The following is an 18,407-nucleotide window of genomic DNA, read 5'->3' as shown; positions in this document are numbered from 1 at the left end:
TTTCTTTCTTGCCCCACAAAGGCTTTACAATTCTTCATCTACTGATGCTGAGTGATAACTGGCCTTTCAGTGTCTTTATTGAATCTTAAAGTGTGAATTTCCCCATACACATGCACACTCACATGCATGCACACCCACATACATTATTAGAAACATTCATAGTGGGGCGCCTGGGTGGCACAGCGGTTAAGCGTCTGCCTTCGGCTCAGGGCATGATCCTGGCGTTACGGGATCGAGCCCCACATCAGGCTCCTCCACTATGAGCCTGCTTCTTCCTCTCCCACTCCCCCTGCTTGTGTTCCCTCTCTCGCTGGCTGTCTCTATCCTGTCGAATAAATAAATAAAATCTTAAAAAAAAAAAAAAAGAAACATTCATAGTTCCTCAAGCTAGCATGTTGAAGGCAGAATTTCTGCTAACTGCCCTCATATCAACACTGAATAGGTTAAAGATACAGTAATAAAACATGCACATAAAATCTCATTCTTAATCATATTCTTTAGCACTTCTAAATGATATAAGTTAGCAATTTCTTGAAATTTTAATTGGTTAAAAGCCTTCACTACTGTAGCTAAGCTATAGGAACAAAATAGGGCATCTACTTGGAGTCTAGGTAGCATAAAATGCTCCATTTTATTGTAGTGCTCCTGTAATGAATGAATTCAAACTCTTTTTTTCTGTCTTCATTACCAAGATTCAAAATATTAGTAATGTCTAATTAGTTTAGCCTCTGCCCAAACTCATGATTCAGATAGGAAAAGCTAAGTGCCTTGTTTCACAGTCTATACGTATTTATGAATAAAAAACTTGGAAGGAGTAATTCCCCAAAAGTCTCTCTTTTTTAAAGAACATTCACCGTATGCAAGATGCTAAAGTTAAGGAAGTTAATGAAAGCCCAGATAATTAAGCCAAAGAAAACTTCCATTCCCAATTGAACAAAGTTACTTAAATTCATATTAATCTCTCCCTATAGTCTTCTGATTCCTATAGTAGAACTTCCTCTCTTCTTACTGAAGGCCAGGCCCTCCTCCTGAGCTTGTGATCATGACTGCATCACTTCCTGTCTCTCAAAATTTACATCAACAACTCTCCTTTTTCTTTTTTGTGAATTCGAACTATTCCTCAACTTGATTTTTTCCCCATACTACTTAAAAGTACTCAAGCTTCGCTCCCTCAAATAATTCTTTTTTTTGATCAAACTTCCTATGAAAGTCAGCTACAAAATTCTCCCCTCTGAAGCAGCTACACTTGCTGCCCCATTTCTTCACCTCCAAATAGCCTCAATCTAGTTGAGAAAGCAAAAATAATCGAATGGAACAAGACAAGAATAAACAGAAGCTTCCTATTCTATTCAGTACCTCAGTGGAGGTCTATTGAGTCTTCTGAATTGTTGATTTAAGTAATTAGGATTTACTTAAGTAACAGGATTTTGGCACCCTAGAGTCATTCGTTATAGACACTGGTATATAGAAACAGGGAAATCAAGAATATTTTAAGTGTACCCAAAGTTCTCCCAACTGTCCCTGTAATGACTCAAAAAAAAAAAAAAAAAAAAAAAGTAATGAAGCTATGTTGGAAATAGCACTTGCTAATGTAGGAAAAATTCTGAGTCTTTCAAGATAAACCCTCTAGAGTTTACTAAGAAGTTAATAAACCCCCCTTAACTGAGAAGATAATAATTTATCTGAAGTTATACTGCTGATCATTGGCAAAATTACAATTATAAATCAACAATACAGTTCCAGAGAGTTACATCCTTATCATGACAGTATGCCTACTAGTATGGGATTTAAATTAATTTTACTGGGGAAATTTTAAAGAAAAATAGATAAAAATGCCAATAGAGATAAATAGGCCAATGTTTTAACAAAGTAGCTTGGTTATATATGTAAAAATTTTTAAAGTTTATTTTATTCAAGGGTACTTGGGTGGCTCAGTCAGTTAAGTGTCCAAGTCTTAGTTTCAGCTCAGATCATGATCTCATGTTGTGAGATCCGGCCCTTACTTTGGGCTCTGTGCTCAGGGCAGAGTCTGCTTGAGATTCTCTTCCTCTGCCCCTCCCCTCACTCACATGCACATTCTCTGTCAAATAAATAAATAAATAAATAAATAAATAAATAAAATCTTTAAAACAAAAAAGTTTATTTTATTCAAACCAGTAATCCCTATTAATGAATTTATCCTATTGATTCATGGCAAAGGTATGCAAAGATACATACGTACAGAGATAATCACAAAATAGCACTGTTAATAATAGCGAAGAAAAAAAAGAAAAGAAAAAGAAAAAAAATCATCATCATCATCTATAATGGGGCTGGTGAATCTATATGTGGAATATTATGCAGTTATTTAAAAAGTAAAAGATGTTAAAAGACCCAGAAAATGTTGGATATCTTTAAACATAAGAGTTACATATTCTTGACTTTATACTTAATAAATTATATATACTATGAAATGTATAGGCACATAAGATACGTTAATACTACTAACTATATTTGAGGGTAATAAGATTAGGAGTTGAGGGTTTCAAGGAGAAATATGTTTAATTTTATACACTCATTTTTTTTTCAAATTTTACCATAATTATTTTAATAATTACTAGTTTACATAAAAGAACTTTTTCTAGTTCAAGTTTAAATTTATATTGGAAAATGTTTATACTAAGTTTGAACTATATCCATAATCACTAAGAAGATGTTATTTAAAAGAAGTCATTTTGAATTACCACAGAAAGCACTTTCTTCAAAAGAAACTGAACCTGGCAGAAAGCCCTTAGAAACGTTAGTGTAAGTTTTTGCCCTGACCACTTGTACAACAAAGATAATTTCTTCAAAAGAGCCTTGTCATTTCTGTTCTGACATGTAAAGAATTTGGAAGTCACAATTCTACCCCCACAACAAGAAACAAAGCCAAGAAAAGTGCAAATCAACAATTCTTTTTAGATCTGTCAGTGAACAGAGGTCAAAGGAGAAAATCACTGTCCAGAAAACATGAGAAACAGAAGAATGCGGCAGCTTCCTAGACGCAGAGCCCACTGGAGCCAGTAACTGGTAGGAATACTTAAACTGATGAATGGCTAGAGACAGACTGTGCACTAATCTGAGAATTCAAAACACCCCAGGACCCAGTCTTGGGAGGATCCGTACACTCCAGGAACCTATGTTTCCTGGTGGAAGTTGGTGAAATTCTCCTTCTTCTTTGGGCAGGTAGACAGGATAAGTAACCGTTTAAAAATGTGTCCAGGAGAAAAGGAACCCTTTGGAAATATGCCAGCCTACAGGGTTTTGTTCTCTGTAACCAAGTCCTGCCTGGGAAAATCTACTTTACTTTTACTGGAGCCTTAGCTGACCTGGGGGGGGGGGGGGGAGGGGAGGGGGAGTGGAGTGGGGGATGGTAATTAAAAAGCTAGAGCGCCCTCTAGCCTTTCTGTTACACATAAGGGGTCAAAAAGGCTTAAAAATTCTTTGGAAGGTCACAAACAAGGGACTTAGGCTGATTTTAAAAGCTCAGATTGAATCATAAGATAATTAAACAGCTCGCTTCCTCATTACCTTATCTCTACATCTGCACTATAATCACAGCGAATTACCACCGAGACAGCTGCAACACACATATTCTATTTAAGTAGGAGTTTCTAGAGAACTCCAAGACACAACAGGGCAGACAAAAATTAGAATGCTAGAGGAAGCTGAAGCCTCTGACACTTACAGCTATGCAAACATTTAATAGAGCCTAATTCCTGGACAGATAAACATAAAACCCCACATTAAAGGCCACATCACCTGGGTTCCTGTTATTCAATATATGATGCTCATATTTCAATGAAAGTCTACCAGGGATGCTAAAAGTCAAGAAAGAAAGAAAGAAAAAAACCAACACAGTCTGAAAAGAAAAGGTAAGCATCAAAATCAAACACAGTACATGGCAGAGATTTGGGAATTTATCAGATCAGGAATTTAAAACAACTATGATTAACATTCTAAACGGTCTAATGAACAGAAAAAGGGCAACATAGAAGAACAAATATGTAATGTTGAGTAGAAGACATGCAAATTCTAAGGAAGAATCAAAAATAAATGCTAACAAGTGTATAGAGAATTATGATGTTGTACACCTCAAACCAATGCAACATTGGTGTCACCTGTACTTTAATAAAAAAATGCACAAAAACATTTTTAAAAAGTGTTGTAGAAATAAAGAATGCCCTTGATGAGCTCATCAGCAGACTGAAAACAGCCAAGAAAAGAATCTGTGAACTTGAAATATGTCAATAGGATTTCCCAAACTGAAATCTAAAGAAAAAACAAAGCAAAACAAAGCACAAAACAGAATATGCAACTATTCTTTATGATGCTGTAATGGTAGATTCATGGCATTAAGCATTTGTCAGAACTCATGCAACTGGACAACACAAAGGATGAACTCTAATATAAACCAGGAATTTTAGTTAATAATAAAGTATCAATATTGGTTCATTAATTGTAACATCTATGCCACACTATTGCACTAATTCAGGGTGGTAATAGCAGGGGAGAATGTGTGAGGTGTGGGGAGAGAAAAAATGTGAAAGCTCAATGTACCTTTAGCTCAATATTTCTGTAAACCTAAAGCTCGTAAAAAGTAACAAATTCAAAAATGCTTGTCAATTTAAACAATTAGAAAAAAAACTTTTTATATTGTTAGCTTTTTTCTTTTTTTTCCCTCATTCTTCTTTCCCTCATTCTCTTCTTAACCTTCATCTTAATCTAGACAACAGAGAAGCATCTAACTATATGTGGTTGAAAAAAATAGTATTTATTTCTAAATGATGTAATGTTAATTATATATTCTCCTAGGTTTAATTTTAATTACCCTAACAATTATTTTAAAAATATCTTAACATTTTAAATATTTATGCAAGCTAGCTATATTACATAATTTTTCATTATTAAAATAATTGATTAAAAAGTATCTTTTAAAATCTTACATTAGGAGCGCCTGGGTGGCTCAGTCATTAAGCATCTGCCTTCGGCTCAGGGCGTGATCCTGGCGTTCTGGGATCCAGCCCCGAATCAAGCTCCTAGCTGGGAGCCTGCTTCTTCCTCTCCCACTCCCCCTGCTTGTGTTCCCTCTCTCACTGGCTGTCTCTCTCCCTGTCAAATAAATAATAAAATAAAATCTTTTAAAAAATTTTTAAAAATAAAATCTTATGTTATATTAATGAAAAAAGTGTAAATGAGTTACTGTGAAAATATTTAGATTTGCCTAAATTACAAGTCACTTAATATAAGACATTCAATATTATTTTCAATTACTTATCACAGTCGGAGGCCTGGGCTGATTTCTCTCACTGGCTAAACATACAAAGTTAAAGATAATGCCTCCAAAGAAGAGCTTTAAGAAAATGGTGTATATCTGTCATCCTCCCTCATTATTTTTTACCTTAGGTATTAAAAGACCGAGACATTCCTAAAATCAAATTACATAATTAGGAACACCTTAAATTCCCAAATTAACTGTAGGGTACATAGTTAACTAGACACCAGAATCGACTTCATGACAATTTTTAAATTATAATTTATTTGTGATTAATTGTTTAATGTTTTATCTCTCTCTGTAGTGTGTACATGTCATGAGATTAGGGCCTATTAAAATTTTGTTCTCCAAATATTTATTCATTCATGAATAAATAAATGTTCTATTTTTATGAATTGTTATAATATAAAAAGGTGTTATCATTATGTAGACATAGGTACAGACTTATAGACAAAGCATTTTAAACAAACACACTACAAAATGAGGTATGTCAATTAAGTATATCAGACATAGATCTTTTTTTTTTTTTAATTTGAGAGAGAGAAAGAGAGAGAAAGAGTGCATGAGCAGGGAGCGATCAGAGGCAGAGCAAGAAGCAGACTCCCCCCCACTGAGCAGGGGAGCCTGACATGGGGCGCAATTCCAGGACTCTGGGAACATGACCCAAGCCGAAGGCAGACGCTTAACTGACTGAGCCCCCCAGGTAACCCTCAGACATAGATCTTCTTATCTTAGGATATTATCTATAATTCTTGAGCTATAAATTATAGATTACTAAATATCAGATATCTACAATATCAAATAGCAATCCTGGATAAATTGGAAAGACTTTAGAATTCCTGACATTCATTCTGTTTTGTTTTGTTCTGTTTTGTTTGTTTTGTTTTATATCAATTTTTTTTATTTTGAGATAAATATGGATTCATAAAGTGGTAAAGAATAATACAGATCCTGCGTACACTTTTTCCACTTTCCGTTAATGGTAATAACTTGCAAAACTATAGCACAATACCACAGCCAGAATACTGACACGATAGAGTCAAGCTATAGACATTTCCAAAACCACAGCAATCTCTCTTTTGACCGTTGTAGCCACACCTGCTTCTCGCCCACTCTACCCTACCTGCGACAACTGCCAATGTGTTCTCCATTTCTACAGTTTTGTCATTTGAAGGGCGTTACATTAAAGAAATCTAATGGTCGATGATGTTGAGCAAACTTTCATGTGCTTATTAGCCATCTGTATGTCTTCTCCAGTAAAATGTCTGTTCGTGTCTTCTGCCTATGGTCTAATTAGATTGCTCTCATTTTCACTGTTGAGTTTTGAGAGGTCTTTTTACATTCTAGATGCTAGTTCTTTGTTGGATTTCTAGTTAGCAAATATCCCTCACCCCATTCTATAGCTTTTTATCTTCCTTTTTAAAAAAAATTTAAGTTCAATTAATTAACATATAATGTATTATTTGTTTCAGGGGTACAGATCTGTGATTCATCAGTCTTATATATAATACTCAGTGCTCATTACAACACATACCCTCCCCAATGTCCATTCCTCAGTTACCCCATGCCCCCACTTCCCTCCCCTCCAGCTACCCTCAGTTTGTTTCCCGAGAATTCTTTTCATCTTTAGTAGTAGCTTGGGTGTTCTGAGTATACTGTTTTAAAAGCCAATGATCCCTTAAAAAAATAAAATAAGAATTTAAATTATTTGGGAAGGACTAATGATGGAACATTAGATTTACTCTCCCCACTCTCTACATTTTGTATATAAGCACATTTATTTCAGTATAACCACAGGAACATTAAAAATAAAATCATTTCCCACCTCTCTTTCTTTCTGGACAAAGGCAGGACTTCTCGCCTTCTGTTTCCATAATAATGAGGTAGACCTTTCATCCTGTCACCATGACAAAGAGTTAAATTAAAAGGACGGTTAAAACAAAAGTTCATAGAAGTGATAAACATTTAAACCACAGTATACTCAGTATTTGTAGATACTAGTTTGACTAAAAAAAAAAAAAATTCATGTCCACTTGGAACCTGTGAATGTGATCTTATTTGGAAATACCGTCTTTGCAGATGTAATCAAGTTAAGATGACGTCATGCTAAAGTAGGCCCTTATCCAATGACTGGTGTCCTTATAAAAAGAGGGAAGTTTGGCAGACACACAGGGGAGAAGGCCATGTGAACAGGGAGGCAGAGATTGAAGTGAAGCATATAGAAGCCAAGAAATTCCAAGCACTGAAGGTGACTCTCAAAATTTAGGAGACACACATGGAAAAGATTATCTCTCAGAGATTCCAGAGGGAGCATGGGCCTGCTGACACCTAGATTTCAGACTCCTAGTCTCCAGACCTGTGAGAGAATAGATTTCTACTGTCTTAAGCCACCTAGGTTTTGGTAATTAGTTATGGTAGCCTTAGAAGACAGACAGAATATTTTATCAGATACTCAGTAAATTGTTATTGTTCACTGACAAATTGTAAATTTCATTCATTTCCAAGTCTTTATACATATATTTTATTCTTTATCCTAATAAGTTTCTTTGCATTTACCACCAGCTTACCTGCATAAAGTACCAAACGTATGTACTCTAAACACAGTTTTCATTTCTTTGAAGTACAGTAAAAACTTAGAGTACAAACAAAATAAACATATTTTAAAATGATTCTAGAATTTTTTTTGAATTCTTTATATATTTCCTTCATTTAAAAAATTATAGTTGGCACAACCATTTCTATTTTTTTTTTAATATGTTATTTGACAGAGAGAGAAAGAGAGAAAGAGAACAAGCAGGGGGAGCAGCAGAGGGAGAGGGAGAAGCAGGCTCCCCGCTGTGCAGAGAACCTGACTTGGGGCTGGATCCCAGAACCCTGGGATCATGACCTGAGCCGAAGGCAGATGCTTAACGACTGAGTCATCCAGGCACCCGGCACAACCATTTCTAATAAGACAAATACTTTTTAACAAACTTGTTTTTTTAGTTTCTCAAAAAATTTAGTTTTTAATTTAGTATTCAAAGAGCCTATTTTTGCAGCGATTTTTTTGCCCTCATTTTTTCAGCAAGCAAATTACATAATTATAACATCAGGTGTGACTGGCATAAATAGAATTTAGAACAAACATCACTGACTCTGAGCAAACATACCCGTGAACTGGTGGGAGCGTACTCTAAAGTAGCACATACAACATGGTCTGGGCATCGGTCAGTCTGTTGTACGAAGGAAACACAGTTTGATGTTCTTGGGATAAGATTATGTGGAGGTCAGCTGGAAGAACGACTCCTATTATCTTCTGTGTAAGTCTCCGTGGCAGTAACATTTGTTCATGTATCTTTATACTCTACTGGGTGTGAAAGAAAGGAAGAGATTTTTACCCTATCTCTGAAAATATCATGCCTCACAGTGCCTGAAACATGGGCGACATTCATTTAAATATTTGGTAAATGAATAAATCAATAACCAGTGAATGAATGAACAAAGTGGTTTTCTTAGAGAAACACTACAAGTGATAGTAGTTGTTATTTGAAGACGGTTGGTAGGGAGGGACTTTTAAATAGAAAACCATTTTCCCCCGGTGGTTATAATAAAGGACACCAGTGCCCATTATCAAACTATTTTTTCTTTCTCTGAGTTTTACTTAGAATTAAAACTCTTTGTGTGGGTGAGAATACCTGTCATAGAAAGATCTCCGTCAGAGACTTAGTAAAACAGAACAGATTTCATAGAAATTGAGGGTTTTCTGTGTTTGGAAATTAAGAATTACAAGGTAAGGAAAGAACAGAAAGATTCCAGGAATCAATCTTTAGAGTTGATAAAGATTACTTCACTAATATTAATAAAGTTATGCTATAATTTTGATTGCTCGGAATTACTAAAACTAATTATAGAGCTATTACCTTTTGTTTGCCCTATGTGATTGATGCTTTTTTATATCTCTCCTGGTGATAGCTCCAGGGGAGAAAGCTTGTCTACTGAGACAAATCACTGTACCTCCTGTTTTTCTTCTCCTATGGTGGTAACACAGTCTATCTTTATGGCCAGTGTTTATATCTGTAGGAGTCTTGTAGCCCTAGCAACCTCAACTTTAGAGGCGACTTGGGCCACCTAAATACAATTCAAACAGCCCGTAAAGAACTTTATTTTTCTTAAGGAGTTACCTGATCCATGTATGATTTTATGGAAGAAATTTGAAAAGTTCAGCTTGCTTTCCTCCCTCTCAAGCAGATCCACTGAAGTGTTGAAAAAAGAGATTCTACTTTCACAAATTAAATCCTTGTCTTAGGAAAGACAGATTGATGCTCAAATATTTTTCAGTAATTTCTTGAAAAATTACTTAAAAGTGCCCTTCATATTGAGAGGTTATTGATAATTTATTAAAAGTTCACATGCTGTACGCCAAACTAAAATTTCAAGGTCTAACAGTGAAGTGAGAGACTCATACATTAATGTGTCAACAGTGATATCTTTTCCTTCATCCCACAGACCTCACACCGAATTTATACAGCCTTAAAAAAAAAAAAAAAAAAAAAAGGAAAACTGGACCATAAAGTATTTATGGTTTACATATTTTTCAGCTTCCCTTTTTGGAAATAGGTAGCAGCAGTGCAATGAAGTATTAAGGAAAATGCAATGAGAAAGTTTCACCAAGATTACCATTTTTAGCATGCTAATAGCTGTAATCTTAAACTGCAAAGTAGTTCCCCAGAACTCCTAAAGAGTTATGCTGCCATCTATCGACAATGCTGTTGTCTTTTAATGGCTAGATGGTGCAAGAAAACAAATTTTTATTAGAACATATGTCTGTGGAGAATCAGTGTTTCTGAAAATACCTACTTGGTATGGTAAATATATGACATTTGAAATTATTTTTAATACACTATTAACTTTTCTTTTTTTTAGTATGGAAAGGGCTTATTAACAAATTATCTTGTACTAGCAAATCCACTGAATGTTGTAGATATTTTAGAGTACTACGGTCAGCAATTTGCAAGAGTTAATGTATTAACTGAATCTGTGTTTATGCATCAGAATATTGTTATGCTATGTTTACATTCAACTGAATGGGATTAACATGCACTGTTAGGAATGTAAAACAACATTTTAGAAAGTTAAATAAGACTTCAGTAAATTGGCTATTTAGAAAAAGAATGTGCAATCAAATAATATAGATAAAAAGCATTTTACCAATTTTCTGATTATTATTTCAAGACATATTACATATTGAGATAAGAAGCACCTGTATTTCATGCCTTCTGGAGAAGAAACTTCCCAAAGTGAGGAAGACAGACTGTGGTTGGACAGTTAAAATGTAAATCACTAACTATTTTGAATTGTGGCCAATACAATATTGAGAAAAGCCCTTCTGGGAATTTTTGTCTCCTCTTCTCCTGGTCAAATATTCAATATGTCAAATATTTGGTATAACAGAATGCTAGATGTAAAAACACATAAATATACTAACTGCTTCCACTTCCATAGTTGAAAAGAGCAGGTAATTGCTCATCCTGGTGGACAAATGCAATTCCCATCGACTAGGAAAATTGCTTAATAAAATACTGTGGCTTGAAGGTGTTCTCTGTTTGGGACCCTGGATGTATAGTGTGAGAAGTACCGATGTAGGTAAGGATTCCTGGATGTTCCCGGAAGAGATGATCAATATCCCCCACCTTCTACTGGAGTAAATTTATTCAAACTAAGGACTTGAATGTTAAAGTTGGAAGGAGAGTGAACTTACTGGTAAATTAGTGTCAACACAAAGGACCTAAGTACTGATGATAGACGGTTGATAGCTAGACTTGAAGTCTTTCTGGACTCTGCCACTCTGAATTAGGGTCATATTCCGTTGAGTCATGGTTAAGCATGGAATGTGAATTGAAAGAGCTGTGACCTTGCACTCCTATATTAACAAGGACATCTCTAGCAGCAAACAGAGCAGAACAGTACTCCACAGCGCCACCTACTGACAATGGCTAGAGAACTGGAGCTCAAGTGCTAGAGGATTTAAGAGAATATTTCTGTTCCATCTTTTTATCCTAGCATTACAGAAGTGACACTGCCTCACCACCTTGCACAACATGAATTGAGAAAACTCTCAAGATTATTCAAAAATTCAGTTAATGAAAACCTAAGGTGGGGGGGAATATTGGACTTTTAAAGATAAAGTTATGTCGGGGCTTAAGTGCAAGCTTGAAGGAGGTGGGGAGATAGATGTGCCTGTATTTGCATTTCATACTGGTAAAGCAATTCATTTTATGTTCTGTAATGATGGAAAAATACAAAGAACAAAAGATGAATAATTCATGGTGTGTAAAATATAAACCAAGGGCAAATGGGACCCAAGATGTTTGCATAGCACTGCCGCATGGTGATGCTGGGATTATATAACATCACTGGAAAAATTTTACCCAACATTAACTGGTGTCACCATTAGAGGGGTTCAGGGACAAGTGCATCTGCTCTGAGGACTCTGTCCCCTAAAATAGAAAATAAAATGTTTTTTGCTCTCTTCTTCGTTTTCTTCTACCTCCAGTCTTTAGCCTCCTACTTGTGATCTTTATCTTGACTTCTTCATGAACTCACTATATTATATAATTACACCTACGCTCTATTTTCTGCTGAGCTGACATTGTTTAACCATCATTTCTTACAAAATATAATAATAAGTTCATGATTTTATCAATATTTACATCTATATCAAAAGATGGACTCTGATATGACTTGCCAGGAAGTATTTAATTTTCTATTCTGTATAAACATTGAAATAATCATGAGAAATGAGCTGATTTCACTCAACTAAATTTATTTATTTGTTTATTTTACAACTACCATATACTTCACTTCAAAGTATTGGAAATAAAACAATATACCTATCTTTAAACCTTGATTTGACTAATGGTGAATGTATGTATGTATCTGAAATGTAATGTTGATGTTTAAATGATAATTTGGGGAGATACATGCTAAAGACTACAGATGATTCTGGGCAAACTGTCAGTGCTCAGGCTTTCATTTACAAAAATATTGGCATTATACTACTAGACTGCTTTTATTCTCATGGAGAATTTGGGGTGAAACTATTGAATTTATCACAAAAGGAATAAAGTAGAAATTTTAAGATACTGATTAATGTGGTACGACTTCTATTGCTTTTATTTGATCCATCATCAGTTCCTAGTGGAAAGAAAGTGACTGTGACCAGTGAAGTTGACAGCACTTCTAAAAATACCAAGCCCTTCAAGGTTTAAGTTCTATTTTTCCAATTGCACCTGCACACTAGAGGAGTGAGTATATTCATTTTTTTGTATTGAATTTATTCTGAAAAGAAAGCTTTAAGTAAGATATGCTTGAACATTTCTTTGTTTCAAAGAAATGATATGGTTACAAACTTGGAACTGATTGAAAGATTTCAGCCTAAAGATACCTTCATCTAATCCCCTCAAGACTTACCATTATAATCACTATGATTTAATAATACTATGAAGCCAATTTTTTCTAGGTTCTTAGCTATAATTTAGGTGAAATTAACACACTTTTGGAAGTTTTTGCAGTATAACAGGACTAGCTTTACGATACTGTCAAAAACAATTTGTCTTAGTAGAAAAATCACGAACTTTGGATTCAATCCAAGATTGATCTGAATCTCAGCTTATCCATTTACTAGTTGAGTGAGCTTCATCAAGTTCAAAAATCCCTGAACCTCAACTTTCTCATCCCTATAATTCTTCTGAGAGTTAAAGATAATATATATGATCTGATGCATGGTAGAGGGTCAATAACTGGAAGGTGTGATCATTTTGAATGCAGAGTGACTCAATTTTATTCTTTATCCAAAATCATTGTTTTGGAGCTTTAAACCTTGGCATTGACAATTATTTTCCTAACAAAGTTAGGTAATAAGCAAGATTAACTTAAAAGTTTCTGTTTGTACAGGATGAGAAAGGAAGTTCTGGTTCACATTAGAGATTCTTCAATGCAGTTCTAAGAAGAAACACCACAGTTAATTTGCATGTTCTCCAGGCTGGAACAAAACTTCTATTTTTCTTAAAATGAAATGAAAATCTGAGATGCTAATATTGGCATTGCTTTATAAAGCAACATTTTTTTGAGAACCTGCATAGCCTAACTAGTAAGTGCTCAGATGCTAGAACCAGGCTACCTGAGTTCGACTTCTGTTTTAGTCTGGGGTCTTCAGAAACACAGGACCAGTAGGAGATTATCTATCTATCTTTCTATCTAGCTATCTAGCTATCATCTATCTAGAAAAACATTTGTTATAAAGTACTGACTCATATGATTATAGAATCTGGCCAATCTCACAGTCTGCCCCCTGCAAGCTGGAGACCCAGGAAAGCCCGCCGTATAGTTTGAAGGCTTTCAAGCTGGCAAGCCAACAGTGTAGATTCCAGTCCAAGTTCTAAAGGCCTGAGAACAGGAGCACCAAGGGCAGGAGACTTTGATGTCCCAGCTGAAATCGGTAGAAAGAGTGTGAATTCTTCCTTCTCCCAACTTTTTGTTCTCCTCTGGACCTCAGTGGCGTAGGTGATGCCACCCACATTGGGGAGGACAAGCTACTATGCTCAGTCTATTCGTTCAGATGCTAATCTCTTCCAGAAACATTCTCACAGATGCTCCCAGAAATAACGTTTAACCAGATATCTGGCCATCTCATGAGCCAGTCAAGTTGACACACAAAATTAACTATCACAGCTTCTAAATCTGATCCTTCTTAGCTCTGTGCTCTGTAACCCCAACCATTTACTTAGATGTTCTGTGCTTCAGCTTCTTCATCTGTGAAATAGACAATATAGTGTGAAGAATAAATCAGTTATTATTATAAATTGTTACAGTAATATTTATCCTATATTTGTTAATAGTAAATGCTCAATAAGTGTCATCTATTATCAGTTTTATACTTTATTTTTCTTTCAGTCTGTTTTTTCAGTGTGCCTCCTCCCAGAAGTCAGGGGTATAGGAAATACAGGAAAACTAGAATGTTAGCGACTATAAAAACACAGCTTCTAGCGTATTGATTTGTAATGTTAAACCAGAGTAACACTTTATTCCATTCTTACTGTAATCTTATAGAGCAGTCATACGCTCACGTCTTAAATTTATCAAATTTGAGAATGAGATGAACACGCGGAAGAAAGCAGCCATGAAGAGAGAAGATGGGTACTGGGACTGGGTGCTGTGAGAGACCCATCATCTCCTCCTTGGATGGTCCTGTTCCTGTTTTTACTAGTGTCCATGTGTTGACAAATCACTGAGAGACTTCCTTTTCAGTCCCATTGCCCATTGACTAATGCTCCCTTCTTATTAAAATGTAATCTGATATATACAATATATATTAATATAATAAGAACAGACTCATCTGATACTAAAGATAATAAGGGTAGTAAGCTTAATAGTACCTACCCTCCAAAGATAAATCCAGGTCCTAACCTCTGGAACCTGTGAGTAGTACCTTGTACAGTAAAATACGTGATTAAATTGAAGGTCTTGAAAAGAACATATCCCAGGTTATCCTGGTAAGCCCTAAATTCAGTTGGAGGTGTTCTTATAAGAGTGAGGCAGAGGAATATTTGAGAGAGAGAAGAGGAGGAAGTAATGTGATCATGAAGGCAGATATTGGAGTTACATGGCCACAGGTCAAGGAATACCTACAGCCACCGGAAGCTGGACACAGAACAGACCCTTCTCTAGATTCTTTAGAGGGAATGTGGCCTTGGTGATACCTTGACCTTAGGCATCAGGCCTCCCCAAAACTGTGAAAGAGTAAATTTTTGTTGTTCTAAGTCAAGATTGTAGTGACTTGTTTTGCAGCCACAGGAAACTAATACAAGTAATTGGATAATTGAAGAACTTTACTAAGACCATGAGAAAAGACTAATTGATTAATCTATATACTTCTTTAGCAATCAGCCATTATTAAAATAACTTTTTGATACAATAATCTTGAATTCATTGACTCTGCGCAAAGCTAATACATCAAAACATATAGAAAAGGATGGCACTTTATGAAATATTTGAAAGTAGAGTGTACCTGTGTGTATGCATGTGTGTATTTTAGGAAGAAAAGAAGAAGACTTGGATGTAGGGATGTCTGTAATTTTGAACTCACACCCATCAGAAAACCACTATTTCATTTACCTAGCTACTGTTTTAAGTGCAGTTGTTGTGGCAACAGTATTTCCGGGTTTACTTTAAAGGAAATGATGGTAAAACTGCCGTAAGCATTCATAAAATGTTGAGAATATAAACATAACTTAAATTGAAATTTGGGGAGTATTTCAATGACCACAAGATTATTGGTTTTTTTTTTTTTTATCACTTTCCAAACATTTTGGAACTGTCATGAATAAACAAACGCTTAATATATAAACACCCACTTGTATTAGTGGCAAATACCCCCAGAGCTGTTAGGGATATGTGCAAAGCTAGGTAAACAGACAGAGTGCAATGCTTTTACATGTTTAGAATCTAAATAGAACATCTTTGGAGGAAAATATGTAAAGACACACTTAAGAAATACTGATTACAAGAGAGTATGTATACATCAGTGGAACATAATTTTAATTGAAATATTATTGGTTTGCAGAGGAGCAATATGTTCAGGAAAAATCCAACAGGGTTAAAGCAATATCCATCTTCCCATTATTTCAAAAAGCATTATGAGGAATTTAGAAAGATTTAGAAATTGAGAAAAAGTAATCAGGTTGACCTCAGAAAATACTTTAAGGAAATGATCAAGGCAAAATATATACACATATGTATATATATGGATGAATATACAAGCACATATATTTCGAAAAATAATTCAAACGATCACTTGAATGAATTCTAGGAGAAGTCTTTTTCTATTTACGACATAAAAATTTCACCACAAAGAAAATTGTGCTGAGTATTTTTTTAATCTTACAGATTTTTCCTCATCTTTAGAATGAGTGTAACCTCGGTAGCAATGAAAATAGAATCTTTGTTTAATAGGGGAAAAAGTTCATATAAAAATGAAGAATTTAACCTCGCTTAATTCAACAACATCCATCGCAAATGACATATTAAGAGTGCTAGCTAGAACTAGAACTTTCGCTTTGTTTATATGAGTCTCTCCATTTCCAAATCAATATTTCATGCTTTCCTTTTTTTCTCTTCATTCCTGCTGTTCCTTTTCTTTCCATTTTTATTTTTCATTATGAACTTGTTCATGCTTCGTTAAGAAAATGGCACCAATAAACCTAGAATTCCTTCATCTTCCCATCACTATGTCTGTACTATTCCTAGAAACATTTCTGTACCTGTACCCATAGTCTCCTATTTGATGGATAAAGCAGCCTTGTTTCTATCAAAGTTCAGCATCTCCACTTGTGCTCCTGATCCTGTATTCTTGACTTTTCAAAGACATCTCTTCTAGAATTTGTCTGTCTTTCATTCATATAATTTATTATTTGCTCTGTGGATATTATAAGATATCCACAGACTGAAGTACCTTCTATTTAAAAAAAAGACAAGTCTTACCTTGGTTCAATAACCAATCCGCCTTTTTTAGCATTACTCTAGAAAGAATTTTCGGTAAGAGCAGCCCTCAAGACTTTGTCTCAATCCACTTATAAGTCTTCTCTCCCCACAACTCCACTGTGAAGTATCTCTTCTTAAAATCACCAGTGACCTCCATCTGAAACAAATTTAACAGTATTTTCTTTAAATGCATCTTACATATACTTTTGAAAATATTCAAGTCAAGTTGTTCATTCCACCTTTTTAAAACATTCTCTTTTCTTGGCCTTGTCACAACGCATACCTACTTTTCTATTTCTCCATCTTCTCAGTCTTCTTTCCTTGGTCCCTCTCCTTTGATTGATGTCTAATTCACTCTGTAACTCTCCTCATACCATTTCTTTCATGGTTTTAAATAACATGAATAATCCTAAATAAGGTTTATTTGTATTTTCAGCACCAATCCATTCTCTGAATTCTAGACTATTTACATAGTATCTCAACTTAATATGCTCTAATTAATGAGTATGTCATCATTAACATGTACAAAATAAACCCTTGCTATATAACTCTATACCCTAACACTGCCCCCTTCTCAGTATATGGAACTGGATTTAGCCAGTTGCTTCTGTCAAAACTTGGGGATCATCCTTGATTTCTCTCTTTCATTCAATCCCCAAATCCCAGGTAATATTCAAGAAGCTTGGAGATTTTTTGAAAGAATTCAAAGAGTATCCTCATGTAAGACTTTTCATGATGACAAAGAGAGTGCAAGCAAACATTGAAGGTCTGAGAGACATCCAGGCACAAATTCCCTAGGGTTCTTCTTATTCCCACAAGGATACATTTTTTCCCTCTGGATGGAAGTGTCAAGATTTGTCTGACAAATTATGGTTTCAGGACAATTCAAGACAGGAGTTTGCAGTAGGGTTATTTATGTCTCTTTGGTCATATGGCTAAACTCGGCTATTTAACTCATCAGTTAGGTGAAAGCTAAATAAATAAAGAAATAATAAAGCTAAATAAATAAAGAATAAATAATAAATAATATAATAAATAAATAAATAATAAAGCTAAATAAATAAATAAAGAAAACTTGGCCTAGGTGCTCCCAGGGAACTCCAGACTATAAAAAGGACATCATAAATCAATTAGATAATTTCTCTTATATTTGCCAGTGTTAAAACCAGATATCAAGGCATCCCTGGAGATAAACATAGACCTCCCCCATTTTAGCTGTAAAATAACTCTCATACCTACTCATCCTACAGGGAATTCTGTTGACTCTCTAGATAAGACATATCCCCATGTTTCCTGCTAATATCTTGGCCCCAAACACCAACTTTTAAAATTCGGTTACCTTCGGTTACCACGTAACTTATCCTATTGTACATCTTTTTCTTCCATTCCTCACGTGCTTTCCTCACAATGCAGTGAATGTAAGTATTTAAAAATAAAAATCAAGTCATGTCTCTTCCCCCATTAAAATATTCTAATGTCTCTTTACTTCACAAGTGAACATTTCTCTAAGTTCTTTATAAATTTTAAAATACTTTGCTATTATTACAATCCCATGGGGAAAGTACCCTTATTTTCCTTTTCTGATACTGAGGAAAGT

The sequence above is a fragment of the Ursus arctos genome, unplaced genomic scaffold (assembly GCF_023065955.2).
Source record: "Ursus arctos isolate Adak ecotype North America unplaced genomic scaffold, UrsArc2.0 scaffold_11, whole genome shotgun sequence".
NCBI lineage: Eukaryota > Metazoa > Chordata > Mammalia > Carnivora > Ursidae > Ursus > Ursus arctos.
The sequence above is the reverse complement of the archived record's forward strand: the minus strand, read 5'-3'. Positions refer to the sequence as shown.